Source organism: Lynx canadensis, chromosome A1 (assembly GCF_007474595.2).
Source record: "Lynx canadensis isolate LIC74 chromosome A1, mLynCan4.pri.v2, whole genome shotgun sequence".
Classification (NCBI taxonomy): domain Eukaryota; kingdom Metazoa; phylum Chordata; class Mammalia; order Carnivora; family Felidae; genus Lynx; species Lynx canadensis.
The window spans coordinates 145,154,743-145,175,126 of record NC_044303.2 but is presented as its reverse complement, the minus strand read 5'-3'; the positions used below and the strand labels follow the sequence as shown (position 1 = coordinate 145,175,126).

The following is a 20,384-nucleotide window of genomic DNA, read 5'->3' as shown; positions in this document are numbered from 1 at the left end:
TGAGTTAAGGGCTTTCCAGGCAGATGTAAGGTAAAGTCTTAGCATAGTGGTAGTGGGTCACTGTGATAGAAATATAAAAGAGACGTTTAGGGCCCTAGTTGGTGGAAGTCGGTGACTAATTGTCCTGCCACTGCTAGTTCAGTGGAAATAATTCTAGTTTGTAGTCAGACAAGTTCTCTTTAAGAGGAAAACCCTAGCCTCTTAATTCATTGTCTCAAAAACCTCTCCCAAACAACTACCACCACAAGTTGTACTTTGTGGGGAAAATGGCATTATTACACCCACTCAGTTCACTAGGTCTGCCACTTTGATGCCCAGCATCGTAATCAATCCATTTTACCCCTTAAGTATCTGTCCACTTTATCTCAACTGCCACTGACTTTGTGCCAGGCTTCATCTTATCTCACCTGGATTACTGGTAGCTGGTCTGGGCATCCACTTTTTTCACCACTTCTTGGAATCCATTTCCGTGCCTTAGCCAAGTGAACTTTTAAAGATGTAAATCAGATTGTTATTCTTCTGCTTTAAATCCTTTAATAGTTTCCTGTTGTTCTTAAGATGAACTCCAACCTTAACTTGGTATTAAATCCTTGAGTACTTCTCTATCCTCAGCCTGCGCAATTTCCTCTTCTTTGACCAGTTTCTCAGTTTCTCAAATGCTGCATGTACCTTGCTATCTCCAGGCCTTTACATATGCTGCTCTCTTTGTATGGTGCTTCTTTTCTTCTAGTTAAGTATTTCACCTTCAGGGCTTTACACATTAGATTCTTAAGTAAGCTTTCCTGTACCCCTCCCTGCTCCCCCCCCCCCATTAGACCAATCCCCTATTGTAAGCTCATGGCAATCTTTGTTTACAGTGCTTCAAATTAGTAATTACATAATTAATTGTGAATAAGTTGTTTATTGTCTTCCCACTGCCTAGTATATATAGTTGGTGCTCAGTACGTTTTTGTTAACTAAGTGAAGAGTACGTTTCAATGCTTGTTACAGCAAAGTCGAAAGTGACCTGGTTTTCTTTAGGAGGAAAGATTAAAGTCAATGTTGTAGGGATACTAGGATTTGGTATGGTGAATATCAGAAATATCCTAGGTCTTACAGTGGGGGAAGTTTTAAAAGGTAAAAAATTCCTCCAGCTCTTGAAGAGAGGGAGCTTCCTAAAAGTTGTATGATCATCCTCTTCATACCATGTTCTCAACCAGCTGGCTTCAAGGTGTAAGCACCAACCTAGTGACATTTCATAAAGAGGTTTTCATTTGTAGAAGCCAGGTACTTGCATGTAATGTACACCACTAGAGGGTGCATTCAACTAAAACTTGTCTTTTTAGTATTATGTTGAATTTTAAACTCGAAAATTATTCATTTCCTGGCAGTGAAAGAACATGATCTCAAATTGTTTTTGTGGAAATACACCAAGTGAAGATTAGTAATTAAGTAAATAGGTCATAGAAATGCTGTGGGGTTCAGAAGAAAATATTACTGTCAATACTAATAATAGCTAACTTTCACTGAACATTTTATAGGTACCTAGCACTGTGTGCTGAATGCTTTACAATCATTGCTTCCTTCACCCAGTATCCTGAGAGGTAGGTACTATTCTCCATTTTTACAATGAAGAAACAAGCTCATAAAGATGAAGTAACTCACCCAATGTCACACATCTAGTAAGAGGTAGAGTCAGGACTTGAACCAAGATCCCTGTTCAAAAGTGTGAGCTTCCCTACATTGCAGTACTGCAGGGGATTGCCTGCCTGCCTGCTTGACCCACTTTAAAACAGACTTAAGTTATCCGTGCCCATATAATACTTTATTTTCTTAGGATGTATTCACTTTTAGAGTGGAAGGTATTATCTTTTTATTAAGTCTTATCTATTCAGATATTATTGAAATACTACAAATATGCTATTTTCATAACACTATCATCCACAGGGTAAATGTTAAGTGAGGGGCTAAAGTTTCAGTTATGAAGTCCTGAAGTACCTCATTTTTAGAAAATTGTGAAGTGTATTATGCATACAGAAAGCAATATAAAACATCTGAAGTAATTACAAAACACAAGTTCATGTAAACACTACCCAGCTTAAGAAGCTGACCATTGTCAGTTTATGTTAATGTAATTTTTTACATGGGCAACACATTTTTATGTTTCAAACAAAATAGTTATGATGATATAAGATTTCTATAAACCAACTGTCATCCTGATAACTAGAAATTCTGGGAAAAATATAAAATTCACTGTGTGAGGATCCTGAAGAGTAAATAAAAGCAGACCCTTGTGGAGGGGAGTCAAACTTTGAAAAAGCAACTAGCACATGGGTTAGTGTGTGTGTGTGTGTGTGTGTGTGTGTGTGTGTGTGTGTGTGTGTGTTTGCACTGAAAATGGGCCACAGTCAAAAAGTGCATGAGCAGTTAAAACTATAATAGAAAGCCTGCTGGGCACCTGGCTGGCTCAGTTAAGTGTCTGACTTCGGCTCAGGTCATGGTCCCATGGCTCCTGAGTTCGATCCTCGTGTCGGGCTCTGTGGGGACAGCTCAGAGCCTGGTGCCTACTTCAGATTCTGTGTCTTCTCCTCTCTCTGCCCCAACCCCGCTCATGCTCTGTCTCTCTCTCAAAAATGAATACATGTTAAAAATTTTTTAAAAAATTTTAAGAAAGCCTGCCATCATTTTTCTGGCTGCAGGAACCAGAGAAAAAAGGCAATTAACAGCCATACCAGGATAGTGAGGGGGAATTTTGAAAGGGAGAGAGCCATAAAAAGGATGCTTCTACTTCTATACATGAAGTGTTGAGCTAGGCTCTGACTCCACATGCATAAGACAAACTCAGAGGCTTAAAGAAATGAACTGAGATTTGACTGGCCAGTCAGAAAAAATGAGACAAAGCCCGTAATGCCAGTCTAAACAAGTTAATTGCCTTCTTAAATGTTTTTTTCATGAGGAGTAAACCAATTCAGAGTATATACAAAATAACATCCACAATGTCCAGGATAAAAATCCAGAATGTAAACTTAGCATTGGTTCAGTGATACTTTGAATTCTGGTCTTCCATAATTTGCTTGCTACTACTTATTTTTTAAGTCTTCAAATAGCTGATCTATGCTTTATAGATGCATTCAGTGGGCGACACAGGGTGGAGTGTGCTGAATTCATCTTACCTGAAATTGGAACCGCTCCCATTAGAATTTTGAAGCTTCACTCTTTTTTTTTTTTTTATTTAAAAAATTTTTTTGTTGTTTATTTATTTTTGAGAGAAACAGAGCTTGAGCGGGGTGGGGGGGGGCGGGGAGGGGCAGAGAAAGAGGGAGACACAGAATCTGAAGCAGGCTCCAGTCTCTGAGCTGTCAGCACAGAGCCCGACGCAGGGCTTGAACCCATGGACTGTGAGATCATGACCTGAGCCAAAGTTGGATGCTCAGCCGACTGAGCCACCCAGGTGCCCCTTGAAGCTTCACTCTTGATTAGATTGTCTCAGAGTGAGAGGTGCTTGGATAAGCCTAGATGCTGCAGAACTAGGAGTGTCTAAGGCCCAGCCTCAGGGAGCTGGCCCTCTAACTGAGTCTCAAACCAGTGTGAGCAGCTTCAAAACAAGCTGTTTGGGGTAACTGGGTGGTTCATTCGGTTAAATGTCTGACTCTTGATCTCAGCACAGGTCATGATCTCACAGTTCATGGGTTTGGGTCCCACATTGGGCTCCACTGACAGCGTCAAGCCTGCTTGGGATTCTCTCTCTCTCTCTCTCTCTCTCTCTCAAAATAAATAAATGTAAAAAACAAGCTGTTTAACTGTAATTTGGAATGGAAGATAGTGAATCTAGAAAGGATGGGTGGGACCAGATTTTGTCAATTGAAGTGTTTTTTTAATGCTAAATCAAAGTGTTTGCATTTTGGGGCACCTGGGTGGCTCAGTCAGTTAAGTATCCGACTTTGGCTCAGGTCATGATCTATCTCAAGGTTCAGGAGTTCAAGCTTCACATCAGGCTCTGTGCTGACAGCTCAGAGCCTGGAGCCTGCTTCTGGATTCTTTCTCTCCCTCTCTCTCTGCCCCTCCCCAACTTGTGCTCTCTCTGTCTCTCTCTCAAAAATAAACAAACATTAAAAAAAACCAAAAAACAAAATGTTTGCATTTTGTCCTTGACAGCTTAAACAATGAAGAACTATACATATTTTTTTAGATTATACAGTGCATCTCCTAAGATAGATGTAGAGAAGAGGGTTACGTACAGTACAAACGTGTACCCAGTGCAGTGCTCAGAACACTGACACCTGCTGAACTTTTTTGGACTCTATAGAAAAATACATCTAGAGAGAGAGAGGAAAAGAATTAATGACCCTACTGTTGGAAATAAAAAAGAGGTCCAGACCAGTGACATTCTAACAGCTGCTTTCTTCAAAATCTGTCAATCATTTAAGCTGCTTTAGAACCCTTACAATAAGGCTAATGGGTAAAGAAATTGAGTTCCTTTTTTCTTCTTTCAGCATTTTACAAATGCTCTTTAATGAATATGCTTTACATTTAGAATTATTTTTTTAGGTTTTTATGTTTTATTTTTATTTTTTTAATATATGAAATTTATTGTCAAATTGGTTTCCATACAACACCCAGTGCTCATCCCAAAAGATGCCCTCTTCATTACCCATCACCCACCCTCCCTCCCTTCCACCCCCCATCAACCCTCAGTTTGTTCTCAGTTTTAAAGAGTCTCTTATGCTTTGGCTCTCTCCCACTCCCTCTTTTTTTTTTTTTTTTTCCTTCCCCTCCCCTATGGTCTTCTGTTAAGTTTCTCAGGATCCACATGAGAGTGAAAACATATGGTATCTGTCTTTCTCTCTGTGACTTATTACACTTAGCAGAACACTCAAGTTCCATCCACATTGCTACAAAAGGCCATATTTCATTCTTTCTCATTGCCACGTAGTACTCCATTGTGTATATAAACCACAATTTCTTTGTCCATTCATCAGTTAATGGACATTTAGGCTCTTTCCACAATTTGGCTATTGTTGAGAGTGCTGCTATAAACACTGGGGTACAAGTGCCCCTATGCATCAGTACTCCTGTATCCCTTGGGTAAATTCTAGCAGTGCTATTGCTGGGTCATAGGGTAGGTCTATTTTTAATTTTTTGAGGAACCTCCACACTGTTTTCCAGAGTGGCTGCACCAGTTTGCATTCCCACCAACAGTGCAAGAGGGTTCCCGTTTCTCCACATCCTTTCCAGCATCTATAGTCTCCTGATTTGTTCATTTTGGGCACTCTGACTGGCCTGAGGTAATATCTGAGTGTGGTTTTGATATGTATTTCCCTGATGAGCGATGTTGAGCATCTTTTCATGTGCCTGTTGGCCATCTAGATGTCTTCTTTAGAGAAGTGTCCATTCATGTTTTCTGCCCATGTCTTCATTGGATTATTTGTTTTTTGGGTGTGGAGTTTGGTGAACTCTTTACACATTTTGGATACTAGCCCTTTGTCTGATATGTCATTTGCAAATATCTTTTCCCATTCCGTTGGTTGCCTTTTAGTTTTGTTGATTGTTTCCTTTGCAGTGCAGAAGCTTTTTATCTTCATGAGGTCTCAATAGTTCATTTTTGCTTTTAATTCCCTTGCCTTTGGGGATGTGTCAAGTAAGAAATTGCTGCGGCTGAGGTCAGAGAGGTCTTTCCCTGCTTTCTCCTCTAGGGTTTTGATGGTTTCCTGTCTCACATTCAGGTCCTTTATCCATTTTGAGTTTATTTTTGTGAATGGTGTCAGAAAGTAGTCTAGTTTCATTCTTCTGTATGTTGCTGTCCAGTTCTCCCAGCACCAATTGTTAAAGAGACTGTCTTTTTTCCATTGGATATTCTTTACTGCTTTGTCAAAGATTAGCTGGCCATACTTTTGTGGGTCTAGTTCTGGGATTTCTATTCTATTCCACTGGTCTATATGTCTGTTTTTGTGCCAATACCATGCTGTCTTGATGATGACAGCTTTGTAGTAGAGGCTAAAGTCTGGGATTGTGATGCCTCCTGCTTTGGTCTTCTTCTTCAAAATTCCTTTGGCTATTCGGGGCCTTTTGTGGTTCCATATGAATTTTAGGATTGCTTGTTCTAGCTTCGAGAAGAATGCTGGTGCAATTTTGATTGAGCTTGCATTGAATGTGTAGATAGCTTTGGGTAGTATTGACATTTTAACAATATTCTTCCAATCCATGAGCATGGAATGTTTTTCCATTTCTTTATATCTTCTTCAGTTTCCTTCATAAGCTTTCTATAGTTTTCAGCATACAGATCTTGTACATCTTTAGTTAGATTTATTCCTAGCTATTTTATGCTTCTTGGTGCAATTGTGAATGGGATCAGTTTCTTTATTTGTCTTTCTTTTGCTTCATTATTAGTGTATAAGAATGCAACTGATTTCTGTACATTGATTTTGTATCCTGCAACTTTGCTGAATTCATGTATCAGTTCTAGCAGACTTTTGGTGGAGTCTGTCGGGTTTTCCACGTATAATATCATGTCATCTGCAAAAAGTGGAAGCTTGACTTCATCTTTGCCAATTTTGATGCCTTTGATTTCCTTTTGTTGTCTGATTGCTGATGCTAGCACTTCCAACACTATGTTAAACAACAGCGGTGACAGTGGACATCCCTGTTGGGTTCCTTATCTCGGGGAAAGCTCTCAGTTTTTCCCCATTGAGGATGATATTAGCTGTGGGCTTTTCATAAATGGCTTTTATGATGTTTAAGTATGTTCCTTCTATCCCGACTTTCTCGAGGGTTTTTATTACAAAAGAACGCTGAATTTTGTCAAATGCTTTTTCTGCATCGATTGATAGGATCATATGGTCCTTATCTTTTCTTTCATTAATGTGATGTATCACGTTGATTGATTTGCGAATGTTGAACCAGCCCTGCATCCCAGGAATGAATCCCACTTGATCATGGTGAATAATTCTTTTTATAAGCTGCTGAATTTGATTTGCTCTGTCTGGTTTAGGAATCAAAGTAATACTGGCTTCATAGAATGAGTCTGGAAGTTTTCCTTCCCTTTCTATTCTTTGGAATAGCTTGAGAAGGATCGGTATTATCTCTGCTTTAAATGTCTGGTAGAATTCCCCAGGGAAGCCATCTAGTCCTGGACTCTTATTTGTTGGGAGATTTTTGATAACTGCTTCAATTTCTTCACTGGTTATAGGTCTGTTCAACCTTTCTATTTCCTCCTGTTTGAGTTTTGGAAGTGTGTGGGTGTTAAGGAATTTGTCCATTTCTTCCAGGTTGTCCAGTTTGTTGGCATATCATTTTTCATAGTATTCCCTGATAATTGCTTGTGTTTCTGAGGGATTGGTTGTAATACTTCCATTTTAATTCATGATTTTAACTATTTGGGTCATCTCCCTTTTCTTTTTGAGAAGCCTGGCTAGAGGTTTATCAATTTTATTTATTTTTTCAAAAAACCAACTCTTGGTTTCGTTAATCTGCTCTACAGTTTTTTTAGATTCTATATTGTTCGTTTCTGCTCTGATCTTTATTATTTCTCTTCTTCTGCTGGGTTTAGGCTGTCTTTGCTGTTCTGCTTCTATTTCCTTTAGGTGTGCTGTTAGATTTTGTATTTGGGATTTTTCTGGTTTCTTGAGATAGGCCTGGATTGCAATGTATTTTCCTGTCAGAACTGCCTTCGCTGCATCCCAAAGTGTTTGGATTGTTGTATTTTCATTTTCCTTTGTTTCCATATCTTTTTTAATTTCTTCTCTAATTGCCTGGTTGACCCACTCATTCTTTAGTAGGGTGTTCTTTAACCTCCACGCTTTTGGAGGTTTTCCAGACTTTTTCCTGTGGTTGATTTCAAGCTTCATAGCATTGTGGTCTGAAAGTATGCATGGTATGATCTCAGTTCTTGTATACTTATGAAGGGCTGTTTTGTGACCCAGTATTTGATCTATCTTGGAGAAGGTTCCATGTGCACTCGAGAGGAAAGTATATCCTGTTGCTTTGGGATGCAGAGTTCTAAATATATCTGTCAAGTCCATCTGATCCAATGTATTATTCAGGGCCCTTGTTTCTTTATTGACCGTGTGTCTAGATGATCTATCCATTGTTGTAAGTGGGGTATTAAAGTCCCCTGCAATTATCACATTCTTATCAATAAGGTTGCTTATGTTTGTGAGTAATTGTTTTATATATTTGGGGGCTCCCGTATTCGGCGCATAGACATTTATAATTCTTAATTCTTCTTGATGGATAGACCCTGTAATTACTATATAATGCCCTTCTTCATCTCTTGTTACAGCCTTTAATTTAAAGTCTAGTTTGTCTGATATAAGTATGGCTACTCCAGCTTTCTTTTGACTTCCAGTAGCATGATATATAGTTCTCCATCCCCTCACTTTCAATCTGAAAGTGTCGTCAGGTCTAAAATGAGTCTCTTGTAGACAGCAAATAGATCGGTCTTGTTTTTTTATCCATTCTGATACCCTATGTCTTTTGGTTGGCGCATTTAGTCCATTACATTCAGTGTTATTATAGAAAGATATGGGTTTAGAGTCATTATGATGTCTGTAGGTTTCATGCTTGTAGCGATATCTCTGGTACTTTGTCTCACAGGATCCCCCTTAGGATCTCTTGTAGGGCCGGTTTAGTGGTGATAAATTCCTTCAGTTTTTGTTTGTTTGGGAAGATCTTTATCTCTCCTTCTATTCTAAATGACAGACTTGCTGGTTAAAGGATTCTTGGCTGTATATTTTTTTGTTCATCATAGGAAGATTTCCTGCCATTCCTTTCTGGCCTGCCAAGTTTCAGTAGAGAGATGGGTTTCTAGTCTTATCGGTCTCCCTTTATATGTTAGAGCACGTTTATCCCTCGCTGCTTTCAGAATTTTCTCTTTATCCTTGTATTTTGCCAGTTTCACTATGATACGTCGTGCAGAAGATCGATTCAAGTTATGTCTGAAGGGAGTTCTCTGGAGGATCTAGGGAAGATGGTGGCGTAGGAGGACGCTGGGCTCACCACGCGTCCTGCTGATCACTTAGATTCCACCTACACCTGCCTAAATAACCCAGAAAACCACCAGAGGATTAGCAGAACAGAGTCGCCGGAGCCAAGCGTAGACGAGAGGCCCACGGAAGAGGGTAGGAAGGGCGGAGAGCCGGTGCATGCTACACGGACTGGCGGGAGGGAGCCAGGGCGGAGGGGCCGCCTGCCGGCCAAGCAGAGCCCCCGAGTCTGGCTTGCAAAAGCGGAGGGGCCGGACAGAGTGTGTTCCGACAGCAAGCAGGACTTAGCATCTGGGAGGTCATAAGTTAACAGCTCTGCTCGGAGAGCAGGAAGGCTGGAGGACAACGGGAGGGAGAGTTGCTGAGCCCTGGGATGACAGAGCTCAGTTTGGTGGGGAACAAAGGCGCTCGCCAGCGCCATCTCCCTCGCGTATCCCCCAGCCAAAATCAAAGGGAACCAGTTCCTGTCAGGGAACTTGCTTGCTCCGCGCAAACACCCAACGCTGTGCTTTTGCGGAGCCACCGCTCTGGCGGCGGGTCTGACTCCCTCCCGCTGCACAGAGCCCCTCCTGAAGTGGATCACCTAAGGAGAAGCGAGCTAAGCCTGCCCCTCCTGCCCCCGTGCACCTTGCCTATCCACCCCAGCTAATACACCAGATCCCCAGCACCACAAGCCTGGCAGTGTGCAAGGAGCCCAGATGGGCCACGCCACCCCACAGTGAATCCCGCCCCTAGGAGAGGGGAAGAGAAGGCACACACCAGTCTGACTGTGGCCCCAGCGGTGGGCTGGGGGCAGACATCAGGTCTGACTGCGGCTCCGCCCACCAACTCCAGTTATACACCACAGCACAGGGGAAGTGCCCTGCAGATCCTCACCACACCAGGGACTATCCAAAATGACCAAGCGGAAGAATTCCCCTCAGAAGAATCTCCAGGAAATAACAACAGCTAATGAGCTGATCAAAAAGGATTTAAATAATATAACAGAAAGTGAATTTAGAATAATAGTCATAAAATTAATCGCTGGGCTTGAAAACAGTATACAGGACAGCAGAGAATCTCTTGCTACAGAGATCAAGGGACTAAGGAACAGTCACGAGGAGCTGAAAAACGCTTTAAAGGAAATGCAAAACAAAATGGAAACCGCCACAGCTCGGATGGAAGAGGCAGAGGAGAGAATAGGTGAACTAGAAGATAAAGTTATGGAAAAAGAGGAAGCTGAGAAAAAGAGAGATAAAAAAATCCAGGAGTATGAGGGGAAAATTAGAGAACTAAGTGATGCACTAAAGAGAAATAATATACACATAATTGGTATTCCAAAGGAGGAAGAGAGAGGAAAATGTGCTTAAGGTGTACTTGAAGAAATCATAGCTGAGAACTTCCCTGATCTGGGGAAGGAAAAAGGCATTGAAATCCAAGACACACAGAGAACTCCCTTCAGACATAACTTGAATTGATCTTCGGCACGACACATCATAGTGAAACTGGCAAAATAGAAGGATAAAGAGAAAATTCTGAAAGCAGCGAGGGATAAACGTGCCCTAACATATAAAGGGAGACCTATAAGACTCGTGACTGATCTCTCTTCTGAATGATACATTGGATCAGAGGGACTTGACAGATATATTTAGAACTCTGCATCCCAAAGCAACAGGATATACTTTCCTCTCGAGTGCACATGGAACCTTCTCCAAGATAGATCAAATACTGGGTCACAAAACAGCCCTTCATAAGTATACAAGAACTGAGATCATACCATGCATACTTTCAGACCACAATGCTATGAAGCTTGAAATCAACCACAGGAAAAAGTCTGGAAAACCTCCAAAAGCATGGAGGTTAAAGAACACCCTACTAAAGAATGAGTGGGTCAACCAGGCAATTAGAGAAGAAATTAAAAAAGATATGGAAACAAAGGAAAATGAAAATACAACAATCCAAACACTTTGGGATGCAGCGAAGGCAGTTCTGACAGGAAAATACATTGCAATCCAGGCCTATCTCAAGAAACCAGAAAAATCCCAAATACAAAATCCAACAGCACACCTAAAGGAAATAGAAGCAGAACAGCAAAGACAGCCTAAACCCAGCAGAAGAAGAGAAATAATAAAGATCAGAGCAGAAACGAACAATATAGAATCTAAAAAAACTGTAGAGCAGATCAATGAAACCAAGAGTTGGTTTTTTGAAAAAATAAACAAAATTGATAAACCTCTAGCCAGGCTTCTCAAAAAGAAAAGGGAGATGACCCAAATAGTTAAAATCATGAATTAAAATGGAAGTATTACAACCAATCCCTCAGAAACACAAGCAATTATCAGGGAATACTATGAAAAATGATATGCCAACAAACTGGACAACCTGGAAGAAATGGACAAATTCCTTAACACCCACACGCTTCCAAAACTCAATCAGGAGGAAATAGAAAGGTTGAACAGACCCATAACTAGTGAAGAAATTGAATCAGTTATGAAGGGAGTTCTCTGTGCATCTTGGATTGCAATGCCTTTTTCCTTCCCCAGATCAGGGAAGTTCTTAGCTATGATTTCTTCAAGTACACCTTCAGCACTTTTCCCTCTCTCTTCCTCCTCTGGAATACCAATTATGCATAGATTGTTTCTCTTTAGTACATCACTTAGTTCCCTAATTTTCTCCTCATACTCCTGGAATTTTTTATTTCTTTCTCAGCTTCTTCTTTTTCCATAATTTTATCTTGTAGTTCACCTATTCTCTCCTCTGCCTCTTCAATCCGAGCTGTGGTCGTCTCCATTTTATTGTGCAGCTCATTAGTAGCATTTTTAGCTCCTCCTGGCTGTTCCTTAGTCCCTTGATCTCTGTAGCAATAGATTCTCTGCTGTCCTTTATACTGTTTTCAAGCCCAGCGATTAATTTTATGACTATTATTCTAAATTCACTTTCTGTTATATTGTTTAAATAGTTTTTGATCAGTTCGTTAGCTGTTGTTATTTCCTGGAGGTTTTTTTGAGGGGACTTCTTCTGTTTTGTCATTGTGGATAGTCCCTGGAGTGTTGCGGGACTGCAGGGCACTTCCCCTGTGGTGTTTTGAATAACTTGCGTTGGTGGGCAGGGCGGCAGTCAGACCCTGTGTCTGCCCCCAGCTCACTGCTGGGGCCACAGTCAGACTGGTGTGTACCTTCTATTCTCCTCTCCTAGGGGTGGGATTCACTGTGGAGGGGCGTGGCCCGTCTGGGCTCCTTGCACACTGCCAGGCTTGTGGTGCTGGGGATCTGGCGTACTAGCTGGGGTGGATCGGAAAGGTGTACAGGGGCGGGATGGGCAGTCTCAGCACGCTTTTCCTTCGGAGATCCGCTTCAGGAGGGGCCCTGCAGCACGGGGAAGGAGTCAGACCCGCTGAAGGGATGGATCCGAAGAAGCACAGTGTTGGGTGTTTGCACGGTGTAAGCAAGTTCCCTAACAGTAACTGGTTCCCTTTGGGATTTTGGCTGGGGGGATGGGCAAGGGAGATGGCGCTGGCGAGCGCCTTTGTTCCCCACCAAGCTAAACTCTGTTGTCCGGGGCTCAACAACTCTCCCTCCCGTTGTCCTCCAGCCTTCCCGCTCTCCGAGCAGAGCTGTTAGCTTATAACCTTCCAGATGTTAAGTCCTGCTTGCTGTCCAAACACACTCCATCCAGCCCCTCCACTTTTGCAAGCCACACTGGGCGGGGGGGGGGGGGGTCTGCTTTGCTGGCAAGCTGCCCCTCCACCCCGGCTCCCTCCCGCCAGTCCATGTAATATGCACTGTCTCTCCACCCTTCCTTCCCTCTTCCGTGGGCCTCTCGTCTACGCTTGACTCTGGAGAATCTGTTCTGCTAGTCTTCTGGCGGTTTTCTGGGTTATTTAGGCAGGTGTAGGTGGAACCTAAGTGATCCACAGGACGTGGTGAGCCCAGTGTCCTTCTCCGCCATCTTCCTCCTGATCTTTTTAAGTTTTTAAATTAACTTTGAGAGCACATGCATGAGAGAGAGCATGCACACGAGAGGGGGAGGAGCAGAGAGAGAGGGAGAGAGAATCCCAAGCAGATTCTGCACTCCATGCCACACTACACACAGGGCTCTATCTCATGACTGTGAGATAGTGACCTGAGCCAAAATCCAGAGTCAGATACCCAATTGAATGATCCACCCAGGCACCCCCTAGAATTTTTACTAAACAGTTTTTTAATACATGAGAATTTTGAGACCACACATGAGAATTTCCAATATATACAGATTTATAGAAATACATACCTTTAAAAAATCTATTCTTGTTTTACAGGTCAGTAAATGAAAGGACAGAGAAGTTAAGTGACTGTCACACTGACAGTTTTATTACCTGACATGCACATGGATATGGCCTTATTTTTTTATTTCTTCAATTGCAGTGTTGGTTTTCTCAGGAAGTTAAAAGCAGTACTGCTTTCTTTCAGAAGTGAGAGTGTCTGGGTGGCTCTAGTCAGTAGAGCATCCAACTCCATTTCAGCACAGGTCATGATCCTAGGGTTATGGGATTGAGCCCTGCATCAGACTCCACACTGAGCATGGATCCTGCTTAAGATTCTCTCTCTATTCCTCTGCTCCTCTTCCTTGCTTATGTTCTCTCTTAAAAAAAAAATGGAAAAAAATTGTATCTGAAGGGTTTAATAAGAGAAACCCATTAATGGAAGTTGCTTGAGGTGGCTAAGCAGTAGGGAATAGGAATAATATGACGTTTATATTCTCCCCTGAAAAAGCTTGAATCTTTTCTTTATTCTTTGCTTAAACATGAATAAGAATAGTATTGGGAGGCTCCTGGGTAGCTCAGTCAGTTAAGCGTCCAACTTCGACTCAGGTCATGATCTCACAGTTCATGAGTTCGAGCCCTGCGTTGGGCTCTGTGCTGACGGCTTGAAGCTTGGAGCCAGCTTCACATTCTGTGTCTCCCTCTCTCTCTCTGCCCCTCCCCCACTCACACTCTCTCTCTCAAAAATAAAATAAAACATAAAAAATTAAAAAATAAAGAATAACATTGGAAATATTAATCACAAAAGTAACGTGGCGTTCTGACTCAACTCTAACCCTCTTCTGGTGTACCTCTCAAGTTCAAGTTCCTAATCATGCTTTTTAGCGGTATGACATCAAGTGCTTCAAGTGAATACTTAAAGCTAAATTAGATGTAAGTGGTGAGATTTCCAGGCTCTCCTCTCTGAAATGAGTACTTACTTCTCTTCCTCTTATGTCTGAGGAAATGCTACCTGATTTGGGAGCTAGATGGTCCCTTCATAGGGAGCAGTGGGAGGTCTGTAGTTACGAATCCTATAAAATGGGGTAAGTGAGGAAGAAGCATTTTTTTAAATAGGAAATTTATTGTCAAATTGGTTTCCATACAATACCCAGTGCTCATCCCAACAGGTGCCTTCCTCAATGCCCATCACCCACTTTTCCCTCCCTCCCACCCCCATCAACCCTCAGTTTATTCTCAGTTTTTAAGAGTCTTTTATGGTTTGGCTCCCTCCCTCTCTTTTTTTTCCCTTTCCCTCCCCCATGGTCTTCTGTTAAGTTTCTCAGGATCCACATAAGAGTGAAAACATATGGTATCTGTCTTTCTCTGTATGGCTTATTTCACTTAGCACTACACTCTCCAGTTCCATCCACGTTGCTACAAAAGGCCAGATTTCATTCTTTCTCATTGCCAAGTAGTGTTCCGTTGGTATATATAAACCATAACTTCTTTATCCATTCATCAATTGATGGACATTTAGGCTCTTTCCATAATTTAGCTATTATTGAAAGTGCTGCTGTAAACATTGGGGTACAAGTGCCCCTATGCATCAGCACTCCTGTATCCCTTGGGTAAATTCCTAGCAGTGCTATTGCTGGGTCATAGGGTACATCTATTTTTAATTTTTTGAGGAAACTCCAGACTGGTTTCCAGAGTGGCTGCACCAGTTGGCATTCCCACCGACAGTGCAAGAGTGTTCCCTTTTCTCCATGTCCTCTCCAGCATCTATAGTCTCCTGATTTGTTTATTTTGGCCACTCTGAACTGGCGTGAGGTGATATCTGAGTGTGGTTTTGATTTGTATTTCCCTGATGAGGAGCGACATTGAGCATCTTTTCATGTGCCTGTTGGCCATCTGGGTGTCTTCTTTGGAAAAGTGTCTATTCATGTCTTCTGCCATTTCTTCACTGTATTATTTGTTTTTTGGGTGTGGAGTTTGGTGAGTTCTTTATAGATTTTGGATACTAGCCCTTTGTCCGATATGTCATTTGAAAATATCTTTTCCCATTCCGTTGGTTGCCTTTTAGTTTTGTTGATTGTTTCCTTTTTTTTTTTAATCTCTACTGTATGTCAGTACCTTCTTGAATGCTAGATACACAAAAACGACAGAGTCTACCCAATAGCCTTTGAGAGTAAGGCATGCAGATTCATAAACGACTCGTAAGGCGGTAAGTGAAGGAATTACACTGTAATTATTGTCAATAATTACACTGTAGTTAATTTTACACAATAATTTTTATTTACACAATAATGTAGTTAATATTACACAATAATTACACTGTAGTAAAGATTACAGATGAATTCATACTTTCTGGGAGATTTTAGAAAACTTCACAGTAGAATGTGTTGCAGACAACTGGGGAGGAAGATAAGAGAGGTGATGGGAAGGAGTCAGTAAAAAAGCCCTAGTCAATTTAATCATTCTCTCCAGTAAGCTGAAATGCTTTGGTAAATGAGGTGTGTGCACAGAGGGAGGGAGAAAAATTTAAGCTAATGTTTTAGAAAGGATGAAAGTGAACATAACTAAGTGATCAAAATGTGTAGTACAGATTTAATAACTACATAAGAAATAATCTACCTTCAAGTCTCTGGGTAAAAAATCATAAATGACTTAGGATGAACTAATGTAAGAGCACCACATAGTAGGGAAAACGTAGCCCTCCAAAAGGTTTGGCATAGAAAATAAATGGTCTTGGGAAAAAGGTCCTGCAAATATTTTAGGAAATATTTATGGACTAGGAATATGTATAAAATCATATTGTGTATATTCTGGAAGATGTGACCATACAATGGTGAGTTCTATGAAGACAAGTTGAGCAGTCCATACCTCCAGAAAAACAGTTAAGCCAGTAATACCCCAAGGCATAAGTGGAGGGCAAATGTGGAATTGTGTCCAGGTGTGCCCAAAGCAGCTCAATATGGTTATCCCTCGCTAGTTTTCAAATAGAACATTAGCTATATTGGGCATATGTTGCCTTTAGATATCTAAACAATGTGTGTTGGAGCAGGAAAGCAAACCAGATAGTGGGACTTCTTTTAAACCAGATTTTACAGTCTTCAATCTCTAAGTGTTGCTGCTTTTCCTGTTATGGGGGATTTGTTTTAAAAACCTATTTAGGATAGTGGTGCTCGTTATGGAGCACTGTGAGTGTGCTTAGTACCACTTAATTGTACACTTAAAAATGGTTAAAATGGTAAATTTTATGTATATTTTACCACAATTTACAAAATAGAAAAACTGATATTTACCCTTTAAAAGTAGTGTTTTCATTTTGATTCTCTTGAAGCTTGCTTTCACATCTTTCTTTTATTTGCTGTTTAAGAAGCTGTTCTTTAAGAATCAAGTTGTTACCTATGTATAATCTCCCTTTCTTATAAAAAATCAGTTATCAATTTGAATTTAGAAAGTATTATTTGTGGAGAACAAAGCCCTTTTTGAAAATCCTATTTATTAAGCATTTTATGCTCTAAAGCTTCCCAGATAGTTATGAATGGTACTACTCATTATATACTAATACTTGTGCACAGTAATAGTTATTTACACTGGGGAAAAACTTAAGGGGAGCGTAACTAACATTACATTTTTCAGAACTGGATCCAGGATTTAAAATGTCTGGTCCCTTTCCTGTGCTCAGAGATACGGCTATGTCACCTTCCTGTGGTTGCCTACTAATTCATTCTCTTATTTTTCAGGTACATGCTAAAGTACATTCATACCTGAAAAATATTCACCAGTCCTTCCCAGTTTAATATTCTGCTGAATCTCATAGTGGAGTCCTATTTGGAGGTGGTTGGGCTCCCTTCCCCATCCCCCACCTCTGACACACACATACTCATGATGTGTCTACTTCTAGAAAAGACAAAAACAGGGCCTTATTGGCTTGAAAGGTACTAGGAGCTTAAAAGAGAAAAAACAACTCATCAGTATAATGAGAAAATTTGGGATCTGAGAGAGAACAGTTGTTTAGTTTCTTTTAAAAGGCAGACATGATGGCAAAAGACAAATTGATCTGTTTTAATTAAGTTAAAGCATTAGACCATTTAAGTGAATGTTCAGTTGTGCCAGGGAGTGTGTTGAATATAATGTGTTACTTAAAACTTTTAGTAACTAAAACTTCTTACCTGTTTACAAGAGGGATGTGATAGCACTGTCAACCAAATTGTTGTGAAATGAATAAAATGCATAAAAGACTTTAAAACCAACTCTCTTTTACTCATTAAAGTCTTGTGGTGCTTCATTAATTTTAATGGTATAATCTGGTTCTGATTGAAGTGCACCGGAATGTAGTTAGTGCCTCATCAGTGCTGATGAGTTCCCAGTAATTCAGGCTATGATGGCAAATTACATGTCTCTGTTTATATCTACTCCATGCATGTTTGCCCATGTCTTCAGCACAGCTTTTACATTCCAGGAGCCCAGTGTCTTCTTTTTGAACCTCACCTATGTTATTTAAAATAGATTTCTAGGGGCGCCTGGGTGGCGCAGTCGGTTAAGCGTCCGACTTCAGCCAGGTCACGATCTCGCGGTCCGGGAGTTCGAGCCCCGCGTCGGGCTCTGGGCTGATGGCTCAGAGCCTGGAGCCTGTTTCCGATTCTGTGTCTCCCTCTCTCTCTGCCCCTCCCCCGTTCATGCTCTGTCTCTCTCTGTCCCAAAAATAAATAAACGTTGAAAAAAAAAATTAAAAAAAAAAAATAAAATAAAATAGATTTCTATTTTCAGAGATGCTTTTATACAACTGAGTTCTGTACAAATATTTTGTGGAGATGCTAAAACAAAACATTTCTTCCCCATATCTTCAGATTCAATATACAAATAGCCTATATGAGTCCAATGCCTTTTTGAAAAGTGAGGAGTCTGATGTGTATGTTAAAAAGCAAATAACAGGATCAGTTCATTGTATTTCCACTGTAGCTCTAAGATTCATAAAAGTAAAATTTTTAATTCAAGTATAATTAGTCTACGGTATTATATTAGCTTCAGGTGTGCAACATGATTCAGTCATCCTATACATTTCTCAGTGCTCATCATAAGTATACTCTTAATCCCATTCACCTATTTCACCTGTTTCCTTCCCTACCCTACCTACTTCCCCTCTGGCAACCATAAGTTCTATATTAAGAAACTGGTTTATTTCTTTTTTTTCTTTAATTCTATATATGAATGAAATCATAGAGCATTTGCCTTTCTGTGACTGATTTCATTTAACATTATACCCTCTAGATCCATCCATGTGGTCAAATAACAAGATTACATTCTTTTTAATGGCTGAGTAATACTCCATTGTATATATATACCACATCTTCTTAAATCCTGCTTTTACAATTCCTTAGTTATAGCTCTGAAACTGATTTACTCATTGGCAAATATAAGTTACTCTTACAGAAAGGATAGATAATTATGGTGCTACCTCTTTAATCTTTGACCTCTGTTGTGGGCATTTTTACAGCACTAGGATAAGTGACTCAATAAACATAGGGGTCCAAAGCAGGTAATCAAATGGTCTAACACCATCCCTACCAGAGGAGGAAACAAGAGTACTGAGAGATAAGTAAGCAAGTGGGAAGGGCTTTCTTGTGATGTAAAAGGCCTATCCACCAGATGTGACCTTCCCTTTTCTAGATTCCATGATAACCATTCGCCTTCTCTTCACATAAGTTTTGTTGTTGTTATTGTTGTTCTTTTGTTTGTTTTTTTGCAGAAAGGATAAAATATAGTTAATTTGGGTTCTTATTCTGAATCACCTGATTGTAGACTTGGAGTTCTTTGGTTTGGTCTTCCAGATGACTAGTATCCATTATGTGCAGATTTTTCTAGTTTAATTCTCAGATGACTATTTATTTACCTTTTTTTTTCTTGAGGGTGTTGAGCCTCCCTCATATATGCTTTGTATCTCAATTAAATTATAAGCCCATGTATAATTACCTACCTATATTAAATAATTTCGGTTGACCTTTGAATAGCATGGGTTTGAACTGCATGGATCCACTTACATGTGGATTTTTTTAGTAGAATATTATAAATGTATTTTCTCTTTAGGATATTCTTGACTTTTTTTTTCTAACTTTAATATAAGAATACAGTATATAGTACATATAACATACAAAATCTGTGTTAATTGACTATGCTCTCTATAAGGCTTCTGGTCAACAGTAGGCTACTAGTTAAGTTTTAGGGAGTCAAAAGTTATACATAGATTTTTGACTGTGCAGGGGATCGGCACCCCTAACCCCCACATTGTGTAAGGGTCAACTGTATTTTTAATGTGGAGAGATGGTGATTACTTCATTTCTACCTTGATTATTGAATTAAATACAATAGATAGTCCATAATTTATACCAAAGTTTTATTCTATTATAATTAACAACAGCTACATATCTCTTCACATTAAAAAGTTAGACTTGATTCCATTTTAAATTTTAAAAAGTAGTTACGAAGTTTTTTTGACATTCAGAAATGAATAAGAAATTTATTTCTGGGTACAAGCAAGTGAGAAGTGGTCACGTTTGTGGAAGGGATAATCAGTCGTGACAGGAGAAGGAGGTACAGAGCTGCTTTTATACAAAGGGACAGGGAGAAATAGGTGTGGAATTCAGATGTCCACTTGGAGGTACTTGGAGTACCTCCTGGTACTCCCTTGTATTGTTGTAACATTGTAAAACAGGACCGATGCAAAAAGGGTGCAATTGCCAAGCCTCAGGATTGAAGGTTTTGCTCACACAGAAGAAAAGGCCCTAACGTCAGCCAAGGTGATAGTTGAAAATGAGGAAAATTTAGAATGGATAATGGATGCAGCTGAAGAGAAATACCAGTTGCAACAAGGGGGATTTCGTTCATACCACTAACCTGTCTTCTAAGATCTTCTGTAGGAAGTGAGATTCCTGGAAGCCACAGAGGAGCTTCTTCTAGAAGTAAGTGTATATGATACAAAGAGTAGATGGTAGTGGCCGTGAAAATGTATTACTGAGATCTTCTCTTGCAGGGGGCATAATTGACTGACAGCTCCAGGTACAGCCCCTCTGGATCAACCATAATGTTCATACTGAGGCCAGTGTTCTCATGGTCTGCTTGCAGCCCATAAATGAGCAAGGCCCATTCTTGCCTTAGGAGATGTATGACTCTTCTAACAGGTGTGAAGACCCCCATTGGCCTGCATGAAACTTTCCTGG

The 20,384-nt window shown here is 40.4% G+C and overlaps 1 long non-coding RNA gene across 1 annotated transcript in view; it reads left to right on the top strand.

Moving 5' to 3' along the window:
- The window catches only part of LOC115519989, a 45,289-nt gene that overhangs the window by 293 nt on the left and 24,612 nt on the right, over positions 1-20,384 (top strand). The window contains exon 2 of the long non-coding RNA XR_003970654.1: positions 1,521-1,583. This is a non-coding gene — a long non-coding RNA (uncharacterized LOC115519989). The remainder of the gene's footprint in view (positions 1-1,520; positions 1,584-20,384) is intronic.